This window comes from Ambystoma mexicanum, chromosome 3q, assembly GCF_040938575.1.
Source record: "Ambystoma mexicanum isolate Mex_15411 chromosome 3q, UKY_AmexF1_1, whole genome shotgun sequence".
NCBI classification, from domain to species: Eukaryota; Metazoa; Chordata; class Amphibia; order Caudata; family Ambystomatidae; genus Ambystoma; species Ambystoma mexicanum.
In genome coordinates, this window is record NC_090926.1 from 781,597,930 (window position 1) to 781,624,450 (window position 26,521).

The window sequence follows — 26,521 nt, forward strand, 5'->3', positions numbered from 1 at the left end:
TGGCTTGTTGCCACAATAACTAACCCTTCTTTTTCATGGGTTAAACACCTTAGTATGGGTGGAATTAGTCAGTAACTCTGTAAGAAAAAAAATAGATATCTTTCTCAAACTCAGGAAGCTCAGACAGTCAAGAACTCTCCTAACTCACAAAGGTGTAATGGAAGGAAGTTTATAAATGTTAAGGCATTCCATCTAAAGACCTGCAATCCTTTTTTCCAAAATGTTTGAAGTTAGAAAAGCTAACTTTGCCACCGGAGGCTTCAAGCCCCATAATTCCCTCAGTACTGAGACGAGGAAGAGGGATGCAGAGGGAGAGAACTGTAGGAGTGGTCAACTAATTAACCTAGATGACCCCCACCAGAGGGAGACCGAGAGGCTTAAATGGGCCCCTCTGGGGCAGGTCGTGGAGAAGAAGCAGGAGGAGAACAAGCAGGAGAGGAAGACGCAGTGTAGGCCGTATTTGCAGTTGAAGGTGGGACTTGAGGAGCCAGAAGACACCGGGAGCATTGTGGGTCGTGAGAGGGTCTGGGCCTCTAATCAACCCCACTGCACAGGTTGCACAAGCGGGAAAGAGAAACGTTTGCCCATTCCCAAAGCGCTGTGCAGAGATTTTGCAGCGGGAAGCAAACGAGGCAAAGGAAGCCGGGAGATCTCTGGTGGCAGGGTTGCACAGGCCACTCTTAGGAACATCGAAGGCTCTGCGTTTACGTGGCGGCAGCGAAGGCGGACCAAGAGGTTTTGTTTGCTGTGCGGAGACGAGCCACAGTCATTGAAGTCCTGCGAGCAGAGAGCAGAGCAGAAGAAAGCGACTTACCCTGTGAGTTTACTGTCTGCAAGTGACCACTGAGTGTTGGGCTGCGTGTTCCCAGCCAGGAGGTTCATTCGCGTATGAGCGGAAGAAGTGTCGCTGAACAGCAAACTGTCAGAAAGAAACCAAAGTGGCATGCAAGGAAACAAAGTAATAATGGAAGTCAGTGTGTGAGTTTATGGCAAGCACAACAACCCGGTGGAGGACTCCTGCTAAAAAATGAATTGTGCAACCAATACCTAAGCCAGGAGAGAGTGAAATATGGGCAATACCAATCCAACAAGCATTGCCAAGATCGATAGGGGATTGGTAAAAAGCATACATATTATAAGATCGGCTGTTTATGTTTTGAGAAATCTAGAACTCTGGCTGATATAAGCTCATAGCACCAGAGACAAGTCAGAAGCAGAATAAGACTTTGTCCTTACCACTATTTTGCTGTCGTTATAAAGGTGGAAGAAAGGTGGCGAATAGGCTGCCCTTCTGGAGAAGGTTATCCAGTGGGAGAGGAGCAGAATTGCCCAGGAATCATTAAGAGTACTACTGTGGTTCCTTGTTTTCCCCTAACTTTTATAAAGTCTGAGGCTGGAGAAGACTATTGAAGTTATTATTCTAAGTTGGGAATTACCATTGAAGAACCTTTATGTTCTTGTTGAAGAAGTAGGCGGGCAGGTGGATATACCCACAGGGCAAGATGTTATTGCCCAGAAGAGCCTGGTGAAAGAGTAAGCCAGGTAGTAGAAGGTGCAAGTGCTAAAGAATTGTACTAATAGAAAACAACATATATTGAGTTGTGACATTTGTGAAAGCTAGTTGGAGATAAGTTTAAAATTCTTTCTGAACCTAAAATTGTGTTAAACCATCCTGACCAAGATGTTTTTTGTTATTACAAAGGTGAAACCGTTCTTATTCCTGGAGTTGTGAGAACCTATGACTTTCTTGAGATGCTTTTTGAAGCAACAGAACTTTGTGAATTTGTGTATAAGAACTTAAGAACTATATTGGTACTTTCAGTTAAACCGAATTTCCTTGTTTCCTTTGAACTGTGGAGAAAACTCTTGGTTGGATCTGGGGAAGGGTAGTTCACCCAGGTCATGACAAGAGACGAACAAGTTACTTTCTTACCTGGTAACGTTCTTTCGATGGGATGGTCCAACGACGTATTCCATATCTATGACAGGTAATGTCCACAGCTGTGCTGCTTTGGAAAATCTTTGGAGCCTGCGTCCTGCGTCGATGACGTCGATGTGCCGTCCCTGAGGACCTGCTCCGACGGCACCCGATGTGATAAGTAGGACGCCCGACGCCCATAGCCTCAGTTATAGTTTTTTCCTAAACCAGTTTTCTGCCAGTCAGGCACACAAGGCCTTGCGGAACGCAAGCTGCAATCGCAAAAGAAATTCTGCAGCGGGGAAGGCAGGGAGGGAGCGATATGGAATACGTCGTCGGACCATCCCATCGAAAGAACGTTACCAGGTAAGAAAGTAACTTGTTCTTCGAGGGGATTGGGTCCTCCGACGTATTCCATATCTACGACAGACTCCCAAAGCAGTACCAAGCATGCCCAATCAAATTGCGGAATAGAGAACTGCCTTGCCAAAGGCCAGATCTTGCCCTCTGATGGAACCGAGGGAGTAGTGACGTACAAAAGTATGTACTGAAGCCCAGGTGGCTGCATCACAGATGTGACAAATAGGAACTCCCCTCTGCAGGGCAGTAGACGCAGCCACTCCCCTGGTAGAATGGGCCTGCAAGCCAGCCGGAGGATCCTTACCCGCCAGGTGGTAACACTCGGAGATAGCTAAAATAATCCAACGAGACAAAGTCTGTTTCGTCACAGCTTGTCCCAAACGCTTTCCAGCGTAACCAATGAAAAGTTGATCGTCCACTCTGACCCGGGACATGCGCGAAATATAAAAGCTCAACGCTCTCCTAGGATCAAGCCTATGGAGCCTCTCCTCTTCCTTACCAGGATGTGGAGGAGGATAGAACGCCGGAAGAACAACCTTCTGGCTCAAATGAAATTCCGAAACCACCTTCGGAAGAAAAGAAGGACGAACTCTAAGGACAACCCTGTCCTTATGAAACACAGTGAAGGGTCGCTTAACTGAAAGTGCCTGTAACTCACTCACTCTGCGAGCGGAAGTACCCTCAACCAAAAACACAGTTTTCAGAGTTAACAGCCTCAAAGGGCAAGAATGTAAAGGCTCAAACGGAGCACCCATGAGACACTTAAGAACAAGGTTCAAATCCCAACCGTGCACCAGATAAGGCGTCGGAGAGAACACATTAGTGAGCCCTTTCAAAAACTGCGAAATTAAAGGAATCCTAAAATAGGAACATTCTTCAGACGAGCGCTTAAATATGGACAGCGCCGCCAGGTAACCTCTAATGGTCCCCACTTGCAAGCCCCTGTGGGCCAAAGAAAGCAAAAAAGACAGAACCATGGGAATGTCACATTCAAAAGGATCCACATTCTTAACTCTGCACCAGCCGCAGAACTTTCTCCAACGGCAACGGTACAGAGACTTTGTTGCTGGCCGCCTGGCCGAGAGCAAAACCTCCAACACGTCTTCAGGGAGGTCCCAATCCTTATACCTCAACCTTTCAGAAGCCAAGCGTGAAGGTTGAGGGAACTGACCTCTGGATGGAGAACCTGACCCCACTCCCTTGAGAGCAGATCGTCTTGGTAGGGAAGACGACGTGGAGGGCAGATGGACAAGTCCAGAAGGTCCGGGTACCACGTCCTCTGGGCCCACGCCGGAGCAATGAGGATCATCCGGGAACCGAACCTCCGCAGTACTTGAGGGATGACGGGGACTGGAGGAAACGCGTACAGCAGTGGGAATGACCACTCCACCACAAACGCGTCCCCTAAGACTCCTTTTGGAGGAAATTCCCGCGAGCAAAACCTTTCGCACTTCCGGTTGACACTGGAGGTGAAGAGATCCACTTGAGGGGTCCCCCAAAGGGCGAAGATCTCCAGGAGAATCTCCTGAGCCAGCTCCCACTCGTGAGAGATCGTGCTCTGCCGCCATCTCGTTGTCGTCTCCGGCCCGATGAACAGCCAAGATCGAAACTTCCTGCTGGATGGCCCAGAACTCGAGCTGCACAGCAGAAGTGACCCTGCCCCCCCTTTTTGTTGAGGCAGTGCATGGCCACCGTGTTGTCCGTTAGAATCAGGACACTCTTTCCACGCACAGTCGGCAGAAAAGCCTTCAGGGCTAGCCTGACGGCCCTCAGCTCCAACAGATTGATATGGAGTCTGGACTCCGACGGAGACCAACGACCGCTGACTGTCAACTCGTTGGCATGAGCTCCCCATCCTGTGAGAGATGCGTCCGTCACGATCGTCACCTCCGGCCAGGGCAGCCAAAATGGGGCCCCCTTCATCAGATTGCCTTCCACGGCCCACCACAGAAGGTCCTGGTCGACCGAGGGCGGCACCTGAACAGGGTCCGACAGCCTTCCCGGAGGACTGAGACCACTGGAGCTTGAGTGGCCACTGCAAAGATCTCATCCGCAGACGATCCTCTGGCACCAGAAGAATGCAGGATGCCATGAGGCCGAGCAGTCTCAAGAACTCGGACGCTGGGAGATCCTGGGCAAATTCAAACTTGTTCACCATCTGCTGAATGTGAAGAGCCCTCACCTGGGGAGGAAAACACTGCCCCAGGGATGTGTCGAGCACTGCTCCGATGTACTGGAGCCACTGCGTTGGCATCAAATGGGACTTCTTTAAATTGAGGGAGAAGCCCAGCCTGTGAAGGGAGTGGCAGGTGACGGACAGATTATCCAGGACTTGCTCGGGAGAGCTCCCCCTGATAATCCAATCGTCCAGGTTGGGGTAGACGTGAATCCCCCCTTTCCTGAGATGCGCTGCCACCACCACCATGAGCTTGGTGAAAACCCTCGGGACGGAGGTCAATCCGAACGGCAGAACCCGAAACTGAAAGTGCGAGTCGCCAACTGCGAACCTCAGGTACTTCTTGTGCCTGGGATGAATCGGCACATGGAAGTAAGCATCCTTGAGGTCGAGAGACACCAACCAGTCCTGAAGTTGAAGGGCCTGGAGGACTTGAGAAAGAGTCACCATCTTGAACTTGTCTTTCCTGAGGAGTTTGTTCAAACCACGTAAATCCATGATGGGTCTCAATCCCCCGTCTTTCTTCGAAATCAAAAAATAAGGGGAATACCATCCCTTGTTCCTCTCCGCTACAGGCACCAGTTCTATGGCGCCTTTCTCCAGCAGGGCTTGAATTTCCTGCACAAGGAGCGGATCCGGACTCTTCAAAGAGAGGTTCCCTGGTGGATTGTCGTGAGGCCTCTGCCGAAAAGGAAGACAGTATCCGTGGGTTATGATCTCCAGAACCCACACATCCGAAGTAATGGCTTGCCACTCTACAAGATGCTGCGCCAGCCTTCCCCCAACCGGCGAACCATGGGACCTGGCCTCATGACTGAGTGGTAGCGGCTGCAGTGTTGCCTGAGGGCAAAGAGGCAACTGCCCGAGTGGCCTTGGCACCTCGAGTACCTTTGCTTCCACCTCTGGCACTCTTACGATGGCCTCTTTGACTGCTAGCTCCCCTTGCTTTACTGAAGGACGAGTAATAGCGAAAGGAACCTCCCCTCCATTGCTGTCCCCTAAGACGAAAAGGCGGAGGTTGGCGAACTGCAGCGCCCAACGACTTTGCTGCAGCTTTGGATGTCTGCAACCTCTCAAGGGTCTCGTCAGCCTTGCTGCCAAAAAGGTGTTCACCGTCGAAGGGCATGTTGAGGAGCTGGGACTGCACATCAGGAGCGAACCCAGACTTCCGCAACCATGCAAACCTGCGCATTACGGTGCTCGCCGCCATGGACCGGCTGACACAATCTGCCAAGTCCAAACCCGACTGAACGGCCTCACACATGGCATCCTTGCCATTCTGAACCATAGCAAGGAAACCATCCCGTTCGTCCCCTTCGGGAATATGTTCAGCCGCTAAAGCAACACAGTACCACAGAGTGTGTGTGAAACGAGACAAGGCACATATGGAGTTGGCCGCCTGAAGCGCCATACCCCCTGAAGAAAACACTTTCTTCGCCCAGCCGTCAAAACGTTTGTCGTCCCTATCCGGAGGGATGGTAGGATACGACGCCTGCTTTGCCGGGGCCGTAGCCGCCTGCACCACCAAACTCTCCGGAGTGGGGTGCCTAGACAAGTAGCAGGGGTCGCTACTGGCTGGACGGTATTTTCTTGCCCACTGCCGGGAGACTCTACGGAGCAGTCCAAGCCGCCGCCACCCTTCTCTGCAGAGCCATATGAAACGGCAAAACCGGGTCAGTGGGGGGACCAAGATCAAGGATGTCCGTGAGATCATCCTCAACGAATTCCCCTGGGGGAGCAGACCAACCCAAGTACTCGGTGACCCGAGACATCAGGCGCCGATATGAAGAATCGGCATGAGTGCCAGGCTCCGGCCTACAAAACTCCACATCCGGAGAGGTGTCCAGTCCACTGGCATCATGCAGCGACTGCCTCAGGTCATCAAACTGGCTATGGCCCGAGATAAGCTCATCTGGAACCGTAACCGGAACCAAGCCGTCATCAGAGCCTTCATCACCCTCTGAAATGTACTCCAGGCGGGGAGAGGAAGACCCCCGGGGACCAAAGCCGTGCCTGACCTTAGCCAGAGCCTTCCTAGGGGCTAATCCCGTGCCACGGGGCCCCTCCGACACCACCGCCTCGAAAGGCGTTGAGGGCGGCGAACGAGTCGGCGTCGACAGAAAAGGTGTCGACGTCAGCTGCAGCGCCGCCAGCATTGGCGCGTTGACACAGGCCTCGAAGCCGGAGCTCCGAGCGTGTCTCTCGGCGACTTAGGCGCCGATGGCGTCAACGACCTCCTCGGAGGCGGATCCTCGAGAGAAATCATCTACGACCTCAGCGCCACAGGCGTCGACGTCTTCTTCGAAGACAGCACAGGATCACGCGCTCTCGAGCGCGTCGAGGACCGGGACCTGGAACGGGCATGGCGAGAACGGCTACCCTTGTCCGAGCGGGACGTGCTAACCACCCGAGCCCGAAGGCGTACGAGCGATGTCTCTCGACCGGTGCCGACCGACCCCACTCGGGGGCGCGGACGGACCGGTGCCCTGTGAATCAAGAATCGCTAGCATCTGCTTCCCGAAGGAAGCCCATTCCTCCGGTGTCGCTTGCATGGAGGGATAAGCGACCCGCTGACGGGCGGAGTCCTCGGAAGAGGACGGGGAAGGCGACCGATGCCGGCGCTTCCGGGAATGCCTCGAAGAGGCGCAGGAGTGGCAAGACCGACTCCTGGAAGGAGACCCACTGGACTTCCGACAATGACGCGTAGAGTCGCCCCTCGAGTCATCCGTTGAAAGCCCCGCAGACCTCGACTTCCGGGGCTTAGACACCCGGCCTACCGACAGCTTCTTCTTGCGCTCCCGCAAGGCCTTTGCCGTGAGCGACTGGCAGTCGAAACAGTCGTCCGTATCGTGGTCCTCCCCGAGGCACCTGAGGCAGGCGTCGTGCGAGTCCGTGACCGACATCTTGGACCCACAGACGCGGGGTTGAAGACGAAGTAGACATCGTCACGAACAGGTCTTCACAAAAAACCGAACAGGTTCAACGAACCGAGAATTGAAAAACAGCAAACTCCAAGTCGAGGCGTACCGAGATTCACGAAGCGAACACGTTCACGGAAAAAACGGAATTGAGGCTATGGGCGTCGTGCGTCCTACTTATCACATTGGGTGACGTCGGCCGTCGGAGGAGGTCCTCGGGGATGGCGCATCGACATCATCGACGCAGGACGCAGACGCCAAAGATTTTCGGAAGCAGCACAGCTGTGGACATTACCTGTCATAGATATGGAATACGTCAGAGGACCAAATCCCCTCGAAATTGATCATACTGTAAAGCAGGTCATATGTTATATATTGTTGTTGAATTGAATTGCCATATATTTCCGTCTTGCTTTGCTTGTTGTATACGTGTGAGAGAACCCTTTGTTAGAGTGTTTCCTTTAGCTTATTTTAGGCAGGGAAATCCTCTTCAGGGCAGGGATAGTGAGGCGTTTATCCAACCTGTTTATTTAATAAAATGTCTAAAGTTGAAAACTCTTTACAAAGTTGCCCACCTCACATTTCTGACCCCTCACATCAGGGAAAGGCAAACGTTTTCTGATCCCAACCCTGGGGGTGGTGTTCTTCGGGAGGATCACAGGAGGGGGAAGTAGGTCTGGGGGAATGGGAAAACCCTGGTTCAGCTTTCCCCAAAATCCATCCTTTCTAATGGCTTATCGTAAAACAGAAGAATTAAGGAAAGATAACTTTGCCATTAAGGACTTCAAGTCCTGTAATTCCCTAAGTACTGCGACGAAGAAGAGGGCTAAAAAGGTACTAAGCTGCAGGAGGGGTCAGATTGTTAATTCAGATGACACACACCTAAGGGAGACTGAGAGGCTTAAGAGGCCCTGTCAGATGCAGTTCATTAGCATGAGCAACAGTGGGGCCAGAGCAAGAAGATGAAGCAGTGTGATTTGTGCAAGGCAGCTAAGCCAGAAGCTGGAGGAAGGAGAAGACGCTGGGACCACTGTTTGGCATATATCAGTTGCTGGTACTGAGAGGGTCTGTGCCTCCAGAGGTTTGAAGTGCAGAGGTCACGCATTGGGAAGCATGCAAGAAGGAAGCTTGCCCTATAGGGACTTGCGAATGTGAGGGAGGTTCTCCCAGGCGGCTGTCTCCAGTGGCTGGCATGCACCTGATAGCCTCTGGAGCACAATGAGCTCCTGTTGCAGGTGGCGCGGGCGACGGCGGCCCAGGAGCAGTTTGCCAAGTCGCAAGGAGACACAGAAGCAGATGTCCTGTGAGCAGCGAGGGGATCGGATGCGCACATCTTACCTGGTGAGTTCACAAGCTGGTGGTGACCCCGGAGCGCTCCCCATCCACCCCAGTGTTCAAGGCAGGCATCTACCAAGTAAGCAGCACTCACGTATGAGTGAAAGTGGTCCTAAAAGTGATTTTAAATACCGAACTATTCAGAAAAAGAGAAACCAAATGACTGTAACTTTAAGCATGCAAGTTTGTGGAATACCCAACAACCGATGGGGCAATATTTGTAAGAACTAAGACCTACACGCATTGCCCAATCCAAGAGAGACTAAAATCAGGGCAATTCAAATCCAGCAAACATTGCCAAAAGTAAAAGGGGCTAAGGAAAGGTCTGTAAATTGAAAAACCTGTTGCCCATACTTTGTATTGCATATAGCAAAAGTGGGTATAGACTCACATTGCTAAAGCCAAGGGAGAAACAGAATAAGAGTGGAAAAAAGCCTGCCCTTCTGGAAAAGGTCATTCAGAAGGAGAGGAGCACTATTTACAGAGGAGTATTATAGAGAACCCATGTGAATCTTGTTTTCCCTGAGGAGTTGTTAAAAGTTTGAATCTGAAAAATGACGAATATTTTGAAGCTGTTGTGAACCTCTAGTCAGTTGATCTTAACCACAAAAGCACTTGTTGTGAAATGCTGCTCAGGCAACGGAGTATACCCACATTGCAAATGATTGGAGGAGTAGGCCTGGCATGGAAGTAAACCAGGTAGAAGTTGACAAAATGCTATCATTTGATTCTGACAAAGACAATTTATGTTGCTTGTGGTGCTGAAGAAAGAATTGTGTAAAGATCATGGCTCGCAAAATCTACTAGCCCACTAGCATTGGCAAGTAGATTTAATGAAGGGCGAGTACCATTTTCATGGTACTCGAACTTGCTGGCGAGTAGGGGGATGTTGGAAACGTTTACTTGACATTTACTGCAAACCAACTTTGTTTGCAGTAGCTGGCAAATAAAATGTTCACTGCGTGGGTGTCCTTTTTGGTGGCAGCATTACAACAAATCTGAAGTGTACTTATGGTGACATGCTCCATTTTACAGAAAACACTGGTATGTAAACTAAGGAACTTGCCCTGCATGTCTAGTGTTTTTTTGTTTGTTTTGTTTTTACAAATTTGCCAGGCCTGAAGATGTTGTAAAGGAGTTATATTTCTTAGTTATACTCCTCACTTGTGGCAAATCATCCTGACGAAGACAATTATTGTTGCTATTGATGAACTGAGAAAATGTGCTTTATCCGAAGAGGATACATTTTACACTTGTGCAAGGAAGAGGAAGAGCCTTCCATTGTCTTTGTTGAATCACTGGAGTGTTAAAACCTTCTGTTGACAAGTTGAAGTTGCAAAGAACTGTGGTGGAACTTTGTGACAAATCAGGATTTCCTTACTTTCTTTTTGGAACTTTGAAGCAGAATTCTGCTTAAATCTGGAGATGGGGAATTCGCCCAGTTTACAAGGAGAGACTGTTGTTATATTAACAATTCAATTATTATATTATTTTGTTGTCTTTGAACTTCCATGCATTTCTTTATTTATTGTATGTATAAGTGTGAGGGACAGATATCCTTTGTTAGAGAGTTTCCTTTAGTTTATTTTAGGCAGGGAAATACTCGTCATGGTAGGGATAGTGAGGTGTTTATCCAAACTTCTAATTTCATAAAAGGGCATTTGTCGAAAAACCTTTGCAAAGGTGGCCACCTCACATTTCTGAACCCTCACATATGGTGTTAGGGGTGGGATCGGAATCAATTGACACACATTGGGGAACCCTTAAATTTGAGAAACCTAGCAAAAGAGCCTGCCCTCTCACTATAGCTTCTGAGCATCGATAGGTTTTGATAAATATAGTAGTAGAGGATAGTTAATTCTACCGGGAGAGAGGGCTTTGATCCCACCAGATTTCATTCTTATTCCTCCCAAGGGTACTTCTGTCTACCTTGCCACTAAGTCAGTTCTAGCACACAGAGGGGGGTCGCCCAGATGAACCATTTATCAAATAGTTCAATGGCACAGTTGTTGCTACAGCTGGGCCCTGTTCCATGGGTTATTAAATTGCCTCAAAGCACAGTACACACAGTGAGTAATATTATTGTTATACTAAAAATGTCATAATTTATTACGTAGGCCATTGGTCCTACGGTTACAAGCTTAAAAAAGACCAATTAGGTCTATTAGTAATTATGTAGAAAAATCAAAACATAAATACATAAGTCAATATGAAAAATGCATGCATATATACATCAACATTTTGTGAATTAATCAATTAAAACTTAAGTGACACGGTGTGATAATCATTTTTGAGGAAAACACAAGCAAAGAAACTATCTTGCTGGCCCTGTCTGTCTAATGAATCACAGACATCCTCAATTCGCCAATGTCGCTTAGTTTACATTCTAAAAATCATTATTCATGACCAGAAGCACATCCCAGGTCTACGTCCTTGGTAACGTTGTTAAACCATACAGCATAACTTGATAATGCAGGGTTATGCAGGGGACGTTTCGGCAGAGCATCAGTTATACTGCCTTCATCAGGACCCCAAGGGAGATGGAGCTCTGTGGATGTGATAGATTACATATTTACTGCCATGTAAAAAGATCCAGTAAAAGCGCTACAAGCAAAAATATACAAATAGATAAAAAATGTTAAAATGCGAGGAAAAAAACCTCCACCAAAAACACCAAGGCCCTGTGTGTGTATATATCAAAATGGGCTACTGCACCCTTAAAGTGTGGCCTCACCAGAATAAAAATCCTCCACCCTACCCACGAATGCAATTCACCCAACCGTGCTCACAAAAATAAGTCAGTTCTAGCCTGGTGTAATTGATCCAGACTATAGAGGCGATGTTAAAGTATTGATTCAAAATATTGGAAAGAAAGCATACCAAATTAAGGTTGGAGAACAGATCGCCCAAGGAATATTGGAGAGGGCCATGTTTTTGAAACCAAAAGAGGTTAAGAATTGTGATCAAACTAGAAGAGGAATTTAAGGTTCTGGAGAAGCAAACCTTGACCCGGTGGTCCCAGTTAATATAGAAAGAGATTATCCTGATTTAGCTTTTGCACAAACCCTTTAATTAGGAAACAAGTGAGGAAGAAGGGAGGAGAAAGAATGGTCAATTTAGTTTAAAAAAAATAATTGTTGTATAGGGGTGATATAGATCCTTCTGGTAATGCCAGGACTCAAATTCTGATTCCTAAAAGTCATAACAATATTGTATTGGAAATGGCTCATGCTCATTTAACAGGGGGACATTTAGGAACAGCTGAAGCACAAGCTGAAATTGTAAACAGATTCTGTTGGCCAGAAATGTATGCCGAAATAAAGAATTTCTATAAACATGTGTGTTTCTTTGTCAAAAAACTACCAGTAGAATGCCCCCTCTCACTCCTTTACAACCTTTACCTATTATTGATGTTTCCTTTTCTAGAATTGCGATGGATATATAGTAGGTCCATTAGAAATATCAAGGTTGGGTAATAAATATATATTAGTCATTTTGGACTATGCAACCCGTTACCCTGAAGCCTTCCCCCTACAGAACAATACTTCACAGCAGATCTTAAAAAAAACATTTACTTCAATTTCTTTCCCAAACTGGATTCCCAAAAGAAATTCTGACTGATCAGGGTCTACTTTTATTTGTAAACACAGGTCTGAGGTAAAAGATATCATTTAGATTAAAACTCTGCAAACTTCCATTCATCATCCCCAGACCGATGGACTAGTTGAAAGATTTAACCAAACTGGGCTATTATGATACCCTGGGCCCTATTTGCTATTTGGAAAACTGCTCAGTCATCTACTGGAGTTTCTCCCTTTGAGCTATTATATGAAAGGGAACCCAGGGATGTGTTGGACACGTTACGTGAGACCTGGGAAGAAAGGGAAAGGGCTACTTTTCTGTTATCACAAACTGCCTCAAGACTAAAAGAACATATGACCGCAGTTAGAATATAGTACCAACTAATATGACCCGAGCTCAAGAACATCAGAAAGAATGTTGTAGTAAGAGGTCAGTAATGAGATCTTTTCCCGTAGGCCAAAAAGTGTTGGTTCTCCTTCCATCATCTGACAATAAGATGTTTTCTAGATGGCATGGGCCGTATGAAATCCTTGAACGAATGGGACGTTATAATTATAAAACCTCTCAGCCCGACCAGAAAATTCAAACCCATATTTATCATGTCAACCTACTTAAAGAATTGAGGGAAGACCCGGAGAGAAATACTTCAGTCATATTAACACACTTATTATCTGAAGAGAGTGAAGCTAATCAGTTAATCTCTCTTGAGTTATCTCAGAATCATAAACAAGATCTGTTAGACCTTCCACAGCAATTCCTTGATGTGTTTAGAATTGATCCAGGAAGAGTAAAAGGAGAGTATGATTACATAGGTATTCCCCCTGGGCAAGTTGTTCACCAAAAACCCTATTGAATCCCTAAGAGCAGAAAGCAAATCATCCAGGAGGAAATAGAGGCTATGTTAAAAGTAGACATTATTTGAACCATCACAAAATCTCTGGTCTTCCCCCATTGTACTAGTTGCCAAACCAGACAATTCTTGGAGGTTCTGTATTTATTTCAGGAAAGTTAATGAAGTGCCACAGTTTCACAGCTATCCAATGCCCTGAATAAATGACTTGATTGGCAGGTTAGGGCATGCCGTATACCTTTCAACTGTTGACCTAACTAAAGGTTATTGTCAGGTGGCAGTCAATCCAGGGGATTAACCCAAGGCCGCTTTTTCCACCACCTTTGGGTTATTCCAATTTAAAGTGCTACCTTTTGGAACGCATGGGGCCCCTGCTACTTTTCAGAATAATGGGTCAAGTTTTAAGATCTCTTTCATCATTCTGTTGGGCCTGATTTGATGACATCATAATCCATAGTAAAACCTGGCCTGAGCACATGTCAGGTTTGTACCAAGTCACACAGGCATTAAGAAAATCTGGACTCATGGCCAACCCAAAGAAATGTCACCTGGCTAGATATGCCGTAAAATACTTAAGGTTCTTTGTAGGGAATGGACAAATTCAACCTCAGACTGACAAAGGTAAAGCTGTTATGGAAACTCCATACCCAAATACAAAAAAGGAACTACAAGCTTTTTTAGGCCTTGTTGGTCATTATCGTAGATTTATTCCAAATTGTTCTTCTATTTCTGGCCCCCTTACTGATAAACTTAAAACACAGAATCACAGAAACTGAGATGGTGGCCGGAAGACCAAAAGTGTTTTGATCAATTGAAATGTATATTATGTAGCGAGTCTATTCTGAAGGTAGCAGATTTCAATAGACCATTAAGTTTAGAAACTGGCGCCTCACATGTTGGTCTTGGGGCAGTATTATCTCCAAAGCCATATTAGTTTAGAACATCCTATCCTCTATTTGAAACTGTTTGCCCTGGAATAGAACTATGCTACTCTAGAATTTTAAGACCTTGCCATCAAATGGGCCGTAACATACTCAAAATACTATTTAACGGGTAGAAAATTCTGATTAGTTATTGATCATGCGCCCCTTAAAAGGTTAAGTTTAAGGAAAGATACCAATGCAAGAGTCATGCGCTGGTTTTTAGATCTACAGCTCTATTGTTTCTCCATTGAGCATCGAAAAGAAAAAGAACAAGGCAGTGTTGATTTCCTTTCTCGATTCCCAATAGAGAGTGAATAAACAGCGACATTAGGGGAAGGGTGACTGATGAATCCGCAATTATTCCCCCAGAAAAAATGGCCTGGGACCCTTCTCATGTGGCCAAGGAAAGGCAAAGGCAAATGCTTTCTGATCTCGACCCTGGGGGTGGAGTTCTCCAGCAGGATCACATGAGGGGGCGAGCAGGTCAACTTTCCCCAGAATCCCACCCTTCTAATGGTTTATGGTAAAACAGAAGAAGTAAGAAAAGCTAACTTTGCCATTAGGGATTAAGTACTGGGACGACTAAGAGGGCTAAAAAGGTACAATGCTGCAGGAGTGGTCAGATTGGTAATTCAAATGACTCACACCTGAGGGAGATTGAGAGGATTAAAATGCCCCCTCAGGTGCAAGTCATTAGCATGAGCAAGAACGGAGGCCAGAGCAAGAAGCAGAAGCAGTGTGATTTGTGCAGGCAGCTGTGAGAAACCTGAGGGTATTCTGCCAAGCAGACCCCGGATAGCCCTTCCTTATTCAGGTTGCCTGGGAAGGGCCGAAACTCTCAGACCCCAACCCTAGGAGTGGACGAGCAAGAGAGGATCACCTGGATAAGAGGGCCTGGGGTTGTGCTCGATCAAATATCCCAGGTGAGACGCAGTATTATACCGGGGAAGGAGAGGAGGATGAGCTCCCGGAGGCCTTTGTAGGCTGTACTTCATCTGCCTCCCTTCCTCCCACTGAATCTCTCTTAGCCAAATATAACAAGTCCCTTTGGATCCCAAACTCAGTTACATTCAGAAACCATCTCCCATAGAATCCCTGCTTTTCCATGCCCTACCCGAATATTCCCAGTTATTGTCTTTCCTGTGGCTCTGATTATTATTTTCTGCATTCCCAATCTGCTCAGACAAAACAATACAAGTCCCCTTGGTTATTTTACGATAACAATCTTGGTCACTCCCGTCTGTCTCAAAAACCCTATCAATCTCACCCCACCAAGAGTACGAAGGTTGTAATTCCATAAAGCACCTTTTCCCCATCCTATTACGTAGGACAATCAGACACACTAACCCCTCACCTTTCCGGCCCGCACACGGTCTTACCCCACGAAAGACAATGGACTAATAAAACTGTTTGCCTGACATGTCCCAACCCAAGGGTCAGGCAAAGTCAGGCAATTGACCAGAACCTCACACACCTGATGATGGCCCTTTCCTTTCCCCACAGGGATAAAAGGTGTAGCACAATCAGAGGAAGGTGGACTGCCTGACTAGACAGCTATCCAGGCACAGCAGTTCAAGAGGAGGAGAAAGGCAGCGAATACCGAAAGGCTGGCAAGGAAAGCAGCGACCTTGCTTTTTAAAACCCAGACCCGCAAGACCTCTGTGGAAGGAATTGTAAGGAATCGTAAGACCGGGAACAATAGCCCAAGTGTGTTGCAACAGATGTCAACGGTACAGGGAGCGTGCCTACACTGATACGCATGACAGAGGGAGACGCCTGTTACTGTGATACCAGCCTTGACTCCAGATATTCTGAAAAGTCAAGCGGTTTATCACAATGAATGTCGCAAAGTGGCACATTGAGGAAAGTTCAAAGAATGACCAGCTGCAGAGGGCATAGGCACCACGTCGGTGTTATTCAAGAGACTCTGGTTGATCCCGTGTTGATTGAAACTACTGATACAAGAAGGCCTTAGGAGAGCCGTCAAGAAAGGTCAAAGTGGTTATACAGGGGTCTAGCAAAATCCCCATACAGTCAAAAGTCTTTGACCGACAAACCATTGAGAACACAAGAGGGATGCCAGTTAAGAGGGGCGAAGTCTAAAATTATAAAAAGCAGTGTGTTGACAAAAGTGAACCCGGCAGAGGGATGTCCACGGAGAACTGTTTAAAAAGACATTAAGATTTGTAAATGTCAAAGAGAAAAGTATCTTTTCAAAAGTCAGAGTGAACCCGATGGAGGGAGACAAACGTTGGAAAAGGGTCTGAGCCCAGAAGACGGAGATCTAGAGATGACAAACCATCTCCCAACTGACACATGAATGCAATCGAGAAGTTATTTTAACTGTAAGACAGAGTCAACCTGACGGGAGGGAGGCTGATATTCGAGAGGGGTTGGCTCCCGGAAGAGGGGGACTTGAGGTGAAGAATCATTGTATCAAGTGCAATCCGAAAGGAACCTTTTTGTTATTTTGGAACCTATTAGGCCATCGGAAGCAAGAAAGCTAACCTACGAAGGTCCTGATATCAATAAGAACTTGTTTAGGATCTGAGACCCAGAAGAGGGTCCAGAGGGTGAAAAGTAATCACCCATCACCTATTGGGACAGTAACTTTTTGTTTATTTGTTTGCATCAGGTCCTCGAAGGCAAGAGACTTTTAGGAGAAAAGAGACTTGACCATTGACGCTCCTGATAGCTGAAAATGGAACTGTCGTCTCGTGCTGGGAAAGCTCGAGAGTGTGCTGTGCTCAGAAGTCCCACTGTGTCCCGTGCTCAAAATGTGGGGAAGGGAGACCCCCGGCTACACATCCTGACTTATCATTTGTGAACACTTCTTGTCTTTCTTGTGGACCTTATCCCACACTCTTTTTATATTTAGCTGTAAGGACTGGCAATAGGTTTTTTACTATAGGCCCTTTATATTTGAGAAGACACCACTAGGACTACCATATTTTTCATTTGATGGTCGTAGCTTGCTCCTATCGTATCTTGGGCGTTTTCCCAACCTTCATATTCAGTTTAATAAACACCCTTGAACTGTGATCACTTGTGTCTGTCTATTCTTTTTTTTTAAAACTTCTTTTTATTAAATTTTCAACAAGAAAAACAGCTCAGATACACATTTATATTCACAGTAGAAGGACTTAACAGCGAGAGCATAGCATGTGACATTACAGTTGACAGTAAGTCCCTCAAAGGGGGAGGAGAGTTGGCACAATGCGTCGTATGGCGGTGCGAAGCGCGTCCAGGCTCCCCTCGGTTCCTGATATTGTTCCTATTCCTCCCACTTCCCCTATATCTTGAGGAACCTCTGGGGGCACCCCCTTGCCGTGTAGATTCGTCTTTCCAGGGAGGCGCACCTGTCCATCTCATTGGTCCATCGGTCCACACCTATCCTGTCTGCAGAGCCCCAGGTGCTTGCCGTTAGTCTCTTCCCCAGCCCTAGTGCCACACTTAGAAATGTCCTTTCGTATTTGGTAAGATCCGTTTCTACACCTATTCCCAATAGAATAAGTTTGGGGTCTTGTGGGATTGGGACTCCCAGCACTCTGGAGAGTCACGACAGGCACGCCGTCCAAAAGTCCTGCAATACCCCACATTCCCAGATCATGTGGTAAAAGTTGCCCTCTTGCAGCGGAGGCAGGTTGCATCGTTGTCTCCCCCCAATCTGGATGTTTGCGTTCTAGAGTAGTACGATCTGTACAGGATCCTGAGTTGTATCAGTCTGATTTTTGCGTCTATTCCAATCACACTTGGGGACATCAGTGCCTCCACCCATTCTTCTGTTTCCAATGCCCCCAGGTCCTGCTCCCATTTTCCTCGGAGGTGTGTAAGTTCCCCAGAGCCAAAGGAGTTGATCACCTGGTAGAGGGTGGAAGTAACCTTGGAGGGGATTCGGTGTGGAAGGGTGTTTGTCTCTAGGGGGGAGCATGCAGGTATGTTGGTGAGGTCCTGGAATTGGGTGTTGATGGCGTGTGTGAGTTGGAGATATCTAAAGTGGTCCATAGGCCTTAGTCTGTGTATTGTATTCAGCGCGTCGAAGTCTCTCAGCCGACTCTCGTGAATAATGTCTGCCATGTAGATATCCCTCTCCTCTTCCAGGTGTCAAAGTGGCCCATTCGCAGGATTTCGGGAAGGTGTGCATTGTGCCATAGGGGCTGGATCAGGGTTGGTTTGCCCTCCCAGCCGCTATGTCTGTGTATCTCCTTCCAGATTCGACGGGTGTGCAGGGACCTCCTGGGGACTCCCTTCAGATTTTCTTTGTCGTCGTAGAGTATTTGTAGAGGAGGCGGGATGCCAGTGTCTATTGTTTCGATCCGGATGTGTGGGAGCGTTGGGTCCCCGTGTAGCCAGTCGTTTGCCACCCCTGTTTGTGCAGCCCAGTAGTATATGCGAATATCGGGCAATCCTATGCCTCCTTCCCACACCGACCGACGGAGTGTTTTGAGGGTAATGCATGCTTGTTTCCCGCCCCATAACAACGTGCATAGAGACTTGTCAATGGGATTGGGAGTGGGGCGTTTTGGAGGACGTATAGAAGTCTCGGGAGTGCCAACATCTTAAATAGTGCGGCCCTGCCCAGTAGTGAGAGAGGAATGGTTTGCCAGTGGGAGACGTCATTTTAAAATCTATCCACTATTGGGTGTAGGTTCAGTTTGAGGAAGTTGTCTGGTGTGGTGGTTATCTGTATACCCAGGTAGGTGAAACCTAGTATCGAGACGGAGTACATGCAGGGGTCTGGGATCGCTTCTTCTCCCCCTTGGACTGGGAAGTATATCGATTTCTGTGTATTTACCCGAAGGCCCATGAAGTGTGGGTACTCCTCCATGGTCCTAGTTACCATCGGGCAGGAGGTTACTGGTTTGCTCAGGTAGAACAAGAGATCGTCCGCATATAGTAAGACGTGCTCCTTACCCCCCGTGGGCCAGGCGAACCACGTCCATCGTGTGTCTGTGTGTAGTCTAATTGCCTGGGGCACGATGGCGAGAAGGAATAGTAGAGGTGAGAAGGGGCAGCCCTGTCTGGTCCCGCAGCCCAGCGGAAATGTCCTCTATGATTTCCTGTTGACCCGCACAGATGCTACGGGGAGGGTGTATAGGAGTTTAGTCCATGACATATTAGTAGTGCCCGAATCTCATGCATTGCATTATGCCCCATAGGGTCTCCCATCCCACCGAATCAAAGGCCTTTTCAAAATCAAACGCAAGGAGGCCGAGCGGGTCTGGGATCTCTGCTGCTCTGTCTAAGGGTACCAAGAGCGATAAGAGATTTGGCCTTCACATAAGGTAAGGCTAAGGTACCATTCTTCCTAATCTTTGCTCTTTCTTCGTTATAGAGCCTTTTGTATTGAGGTATGGCTATATCAAAAACCCCAACACTCCAACGCTTAGAATTTCTTCTTATGGGGTTTAGCTGTAAGCGACCAACAAAAAAGAAGATAAACGCTGCCAAATCCCAATTATTTCCTTTAAGCCAAAATTCCAAAAAAGCTTGTTTGAGGCCTATTAAGGCAGACATCTTTACAACGTTAACATCCAACCATATTATACGGTTCCCTTGTAAATTTACCGTACAATTAGGGTCAGCTAAAGTAAAAGTATATGTACTACAAAGGGTTTGTGTCCATGAGATGGGCAAGTGGTCACTAATTCGCACTTCTGTCACTGTAACAGGGCTGGAGTGTGCACATAGCGAGCAATCCTGAAAAACAAAAACTGATAAATATCTGCCATTGAACCACATCCGTTTCAGAGTTTGACCCCCTCATAGATTTCTTATTAAGACATACAAAGTCAATTGAGTTACACTATTTCCCCATCCATGGTCTCCCTTGTTTTCCCTAGGTGTCATATAAGATAAAGGTGCTTCTGTCAGGCTCTATCTTAGCTGATGTCCGCGGAAGCTGCTGAACCCCATAATTCCCTAGAAATGCAACCCTCTCAACTGAGTTGAAACAAATAAGCTGAGTACACCTCTAAGGGAAAAGGAGAATTGGGATAAAATAATAAAATGCCAGGTCTCGTTCTCGTGCTGAACCTCACCACCTGTAAGAATGACAAGAACAGGGAAGCATACTTTCTTTAACTAACCTTGTCAGTCATGCTGCACCTTTGAAATCCTTAGTAAAATATATTTCAAAACCATACCTGACTTTCCTCTGCTAATTGCCTAGAGTAAGAATTTACTTGAGGTGTGGAAGGAAACTAGACTGAACCCTCGAGTGTTTTTAACCTTTGGATTTCAAGCCGTGAGTCTGGAAGTTCTTAAGGTTAATCTCTTTTCCAAGTTAACTGTTGACTTTAAGTCTCTTCTGCTAATACTTGGATGGGAGCTGTTCTACTTCCTGGCTTCTGTTCCTCAGTTTCCTCTTTTAAACTCAGCTGTCTATATTGTAAATTGACTACTGCTTTGTCTGTACCAAAGTCAATACAGGAGTGAGTTCCAAGTGTTCTTTTCCTGTAGACACAGAATTCCGCACAGACGCGTGTCACGCACCAGTTCGGTGTGCCGTTGCTGTTTATATTTAGCTAGTTAGCACACATGCATAAATGGTTAGCTACTTCTGCGCGCTTGATCCCAAAAGAGGGATTAGTGTTTATGAAGAAATTAAATACTGCGCACGCGCACAGGGTGTAGTGTTTCCTCGGAAGAGAGATTAGTATTTATTGAGAAAGAAATAATTACTGCGCACACACGCGGAGTGCAGTGTTTTCTCAGCCGAGAGAGGTTAGTGTTTGTTAAGAAGTTAAATTCTGCGCATGCGTGTGGAGTGCAAAGTTTTCTCGTTGGATGATCTGAACGCTATGAAAGAAGTTTTGACACGACGAAGAATCCTTGCGGATTAAGATTTAAAATATGTTCACCAACGCGACGCAATTGCGAAACTCCCTACCAGCCATTAACACTTGCGCTACTAATGAAACACTACTACGCACCGGAGTGATACAGATACTTCATAACGAGGGCCCACTATGCATTGGCAGCCGCATTACCTTGCGCGCGATAGTGTTTGAACCGTTTTAATTACGAGCTGAGTTTTAACTCCAGGCCATGGCTGTTCCCTTTACATTTACTTATTTTTGAGTTCAGTAACTATATACAAACTATTTGAGTTCAAAGTTTCTCTTCACACAACCAATCTTTCTATTACTAAGTTAACAACAAAGCTTTTAAATTCAAAATCACTTATCTTTTCCACATGCGCCCAGTCAATTGTTCCTGTCTTGCTCCTTCCTGCACCTCCAAAGTTCAACTGACAAAATCTTAGGAGCTATGGAACTAGGACCTCTCGGGTGGGCTGCTGACAATGAAAGGCAGTTTAGAATGTCCATTGTCTGCCTCTCATTCACTCACAGCCAATTAGAAAGCTTGTTGGGAACCTTGCTGAGAATTTCCATCTTGGCTAGGGAAACTCTTCACACTCTGTACAGTACTGTTAAGGCCAAACCAATTTCATCAATAACCACTCACACCTACTTTCTCATACACCCACCACACAGCCAAAGTAGCGGGACCTGACAGCTTCAACAATGTCACCCCAGTTCTGGGTTTGTTTAAAAATACAGTTGTGCATTAATGTTTCCGGCGATGGCAACATTTCCACTTGGGAACTGATCGAACCATGTCCACCACCAAGGCGTCTAAATATTCCTGAATGGTTGAGTGACCTGTGCGTCTGGAGGATCGTTTACATTGACAATCAACAGGTCACTATTGGATAAAATGTCACATGTAGTATATACTGCAAGCATGTAAGGTAAAAAAAGTCACATGCATATACTTTGGTGTTAAAGTTTGCTTTAGCTCTCACAGCTAGCCCGCCTGAAGAGCGACATCTACTATTGGGGTTAGCAAAGCGACAATGTACATTATAACCATCAAGGTTAAATAGTTCAGTCAACCAGGTCTCTTGTAGAAGGAATATGTCACTTGTCAAGATGATAGGCATACCCATAGGGATTGTTAAAAAAGAATTATGGCCACGAGTATTCCGAGTTAACCATTTACATGCCGTCGGTTTGACACACCTTCAGTACTGCTCACATTCAAACGTAAAGGAAATCCAATTGGCCACTTCCTTGGTATGCCTCCGAATGTGATAAGTAGATGCTACAGATGCCATCAAAATATTTTACAGCTGATGAGAATTCTATTATGACCAAGTTGGTAGGGCTATCAACTTTGGTTAGTTCGATATACTTTATTTCGTCGGACCATATCTTTTTTCAAGGCCTCAACTTCTTCAGTTCTGAAAAGGACTGCCATTATTGGGATAAAATTCTAGTTTAACCCACTTTCCAAGACATCTTGAGTTCCCACATTTAGTTAAATCAGGAATCACTTTAGCTGTGTTATTTTGCATCTGTTGCAAGGAAGCCGCTCCGTCTTGGGTGTTACTAGAACCCATTAATTAAGAAGCAGAAAAAGACTTGTTGGTGTCAGGAATACACTCTGCAGCAATCGGGTGCGATTCATTCGGTGCTGCCTGTGGAACTGACTGAACCCACTTGTCCATAGGCCCCCATAAGAGTGCTTGTCTGGAAATGGCTTCTGTCGTGTGTCTTGACACTACTGCAGGCTCAGGTGCAGCACGTTGGATACCAAGGGGCCCCGCTGTGGCTACTGAGGGTTCAAAGCGTGCAGAACTGACAGAAATTGGACCTGTTTTAATGCGATTTAGCTTAGGTTTTTTTTCTGCCTATGTTGCGCTTGCTCAAGACCACTGCCTTGTTGCATGTCTGTACCTTGACCACCTCCTCCGGCTTGCGACACGGACTTCGGGCTTTCTGGGCTAGATGCCTGATCATGCGCATTAGGCACTGAATCATGTTCGACAATAATTTCTTGTTGTTGTATAATGTCCAACAGGTCAGAGACTGAATGCGTCCTCGTTAGTAGACAATGAGACATTGGAGTTTACAGGAATGATGTCAACAATCCGCCCGAGAATGTATTTCTGATCATTTTGTTCATTGGCTATCTTGGAACACAGGGAAAGTAAAGCGTTGACAGAAGCAGCGACAGCATTTAGGGTGGAAACTGAACAAGTGATGTCCTTAGAAAGAGCACTAGGAGGTCGAATTTGCAGAGAATAAGTAGTGTCACAATAACTATCGCTTGAGAAGGAGCATGATGTGCTTGATAATAGGCATTCCAGGTCTGACGCAGCCACATGTTGTGTGCTTATCCCATTATTATACTTAAGGTTGGAGTTTGGCTTTTGCCTCGTCTTGCCTGCTGGTTCCTGTAGTCCCATGCAAAGCTTCAATAAGGAATTGTTGTTATCAATAGGTGGAGAACCCAGAGTACTCTCATCGGGCTCAGCTCCCCTATCAAATAACTGACTTGCTGTAGGTTCCGAAACAATTGCTGTTGTATTTGCATTACTGCCAGACATGCTAATGTCAGTAGTCATTTTATAAAAGTCAGTAATCTTTGCACTCTTACCAGTATTACTGGCTGGTACAGCCTTATTAGTTGGCCAAATAATGTGCACACTTTTGGCAACCTTCTTTCCTGCATGCCAATGTAGTGTTTTTTGTTGAGGCCTGGGTTGCCAGCTATGTGATTTTTATCATTACCTTAGACTAGGTGCTGCGCAAGCCATATTAAGACACTTTCTGTTTCTTCATTACAATAAAGCTATAATGGTATCAAAAATGCAGAATGCTGAAATTATATAAACAAGCAAAGCACCCTTTTACTTACGGCGTGTTCATCCTCTGCTCCTTTGCTGTAGAGCCAGTTGTCCAAGTCATCTCACTTGGTTGCTTTTGCTTCACTTGGCTTCACTTGCCTCGCTCATCGTCCCCTTCACCTTCTTACAGCTTGCAGAGGCAACCTAGAGGTCATTTGGAGAGGCTCCAAGAAATGTGTGCCCCCTGCACAGCTCCTAGACAGCTCCCGAGCGAGGGAGCAAGTTAGAGGAAAGGACCCATAGATGATCTGCATCAGGCCACGTCAAAACACACTGCAAAGCAACAGGGTCAGAGGAATCAAGCCAGTCGCTTCCGACACTCTTGGCATCAAAAGAGGTTTACTGAAAAGTGCTTTCCCAGGAGGCTGACTACAGTTGCTGGTGTGCACCCGAGTGCTTCGGGAGCAAAAGGAGCTCCTGTTGCAGGTGGCACAGGTGACGGCAGACCAGGAGAAGTAGTTTGCCGGGTTTCGAGCAACCACATAAGCAGAAGTCTGTGAGCAGTGAGGGGATCCCAAGCGCATGTCTTACCCGGTGAGTTCACAATCTGGTAGTGTCCCCAGAGCGCTCCGCATCCGCCCGTGGTTTCAAGGCAGGCATTCAACAAGTAAGCAGCACTCACTTTTGAGTGAAAGTGGTCTTAAAAATTATTTTAAATACCAAACTATTGAAAAATAGCAAAATCATTATATGACAAAACCAAATGACTGTAACTTTAAGTCTGTTAGTTTGTGGAATACCACACAACCTGATGGGGCAATATTCTTAAGAACGAATACCTACATGTATTTCCCAAGCCAAGACAGTCTAAAACCCGGGCAATTCAAATCCTACAGACATTGCCTAAGGAAAAAGGGGGCTAAGGAAAGGTGTATAAGTTTGGAAACTTGTTGCCCATACTTAGTACCACATATAGTAAAAGTGGGACACTCACATTGTCAAAGCCAAGGGAGAAACAGAATAAGACCCTATCCTTGTCACTATTTGGTTACTTGTGCAGTGGAGAAACAAGAGTGGAAAAAAAGGCTGCCCTTCTGGAAAAGGTCATTCAGAAGGAAAGGATCACTATTTTGCAAAAGAATATTAAAGAGCATCAATGTGAATCCTGTTTTCCCTAAGGACTTGTTAAAAGTTTGAAGCTGCAAAATGATGAATATTGTGAAGCTGTTGTGAACTTCTTGTCAGTTGATCTTAACCACAAAAGCACTTGTTGTGAGATCTTGTTCGCCAATGGATGGCAAACCTTTGGAGGAGTAGGCCTGCCATTTTCTTATTTATTTTATTGGACATTTGGATGGCGCCTATACACAGGCGTTTCCAGGCATGGGAGTAAACCAGGTGTGAACTGAGGTAGTAGGCCTGGCATGAAAGTAAACCAGGTAGAAGTTGACAAAGTGCTATAAAGTGATCCTGACAAAGACAATTTGTGTTGCTTGTGGTGCCGAAGAAATAATTGTGTAAAGATTTGTAAAGGAGTTATATTTCTTTAGAACTCCTCAATTGTGGCAAATCATCCTGACCAAGACACTTAATGTTGCTATTGATGAACTGAGAAAATGTCTTTTATCTGAAGAAGATACATCTTACACTTGTTCAAGGAAGAGGAAGAGCCTTACATTTTCTTTGTTGAATCACTGCAGTGTCAGATCTTTCTGTTGACCATTTGAAGTTGCAAAGAAGGGAAATTCGTTTTTTGCTTTTCACAGAGTGCACGGATATATTTCTATTTTTATCCCCAGTGAAAAACTTTGGACGCTGAAGGGCAACTATCTATACACACACACACGCACACATACCTCTTTATTCACCAAAAGCATACATAAATGAATAAATGCAACAAAAATAATAAATGAATACATGAATAAAGGAAGTCTAAATTAAATACATCACTGGTGACACAGCTGCAAGGCCCACCCTCATCTAGCCAGCAGTCCCTGAAAGGCTCCCAACCAGGCAGAAAGAGAGATCTTGACATCAACGGGCCTGGGGTGATGGATCCATCCTCCATTGAAGCTTTCTGTCTGACTGTTCTGGTGCCCCTCATTTTAAGCCATCTGCAAATGTGTGATGGCATTTTCCAGAACTTTCTGGCTTTCTAAGTCTCTACCTGTTGACAGTTCCCATGGGACCCCGGCCGGAGTAACCCATGGCAAGAAAGCAACAAAAACAACTACATAACTTCTCTTTGTGTGTTAGCAAATTCCTTAACAACGTTATCAGGTACCAGCTGGCATCGGCTCATTCTAGCCTTTGGGCCACATCACAAGTTGGGCGCTAACCCCGGCAGTATTACCGCTGGGGCTATTAGCCCTACCGCCAAACCACCCAGCGCTATTAGCGCCGGATCACAGGTTTGGCGGAGCAGTAAGTCCCCATTCCCCATTGAGCCCATTCGGGAATTTCCTATTCCCCATTGGACCCAATGGGGAATGTTAGGCGCTAGTAGCGCTGGTGGAATTACCACCGGCGGTAATAGCACCGAAAATTGGCAAAATCGTGGCGGATTTGCTCCCAGCTCAGAGCTGGGGGTAAATCCGCCAAGCCTGTGATTTGGTGGACCATTAAATGCGGCAGTAATAGCATTACCACTGCATTTAAGGGTTACCGCCAAACTCGGTATGAGGCCCTATGTGTGCATGTTCAACGTGTCCTTGGTGCAATGCAAAATAACATAAGCAATAGGCAGCGTTGAAAACATTTTTACCAGTGGATTAATATGAAAAGAGTTTGCATCAAGTGCCGCTTCCACTGAGGCCTGGAGC

General features: G+C 46.3%; 1 protein-coding gene across 1 annotated transcript in view; it reads left to right on the top strand.

Moving 5' to 3' along the window:
- NT5C (5', 3'-nucleotidase, cytosolic) overlaps positions 1-26,521 on the top strand; it is a 696,063-nt gene that overhangs the window by 501,342 nt on the left and 168,200 nt on the right. The window lies entirely within an intron of this gene.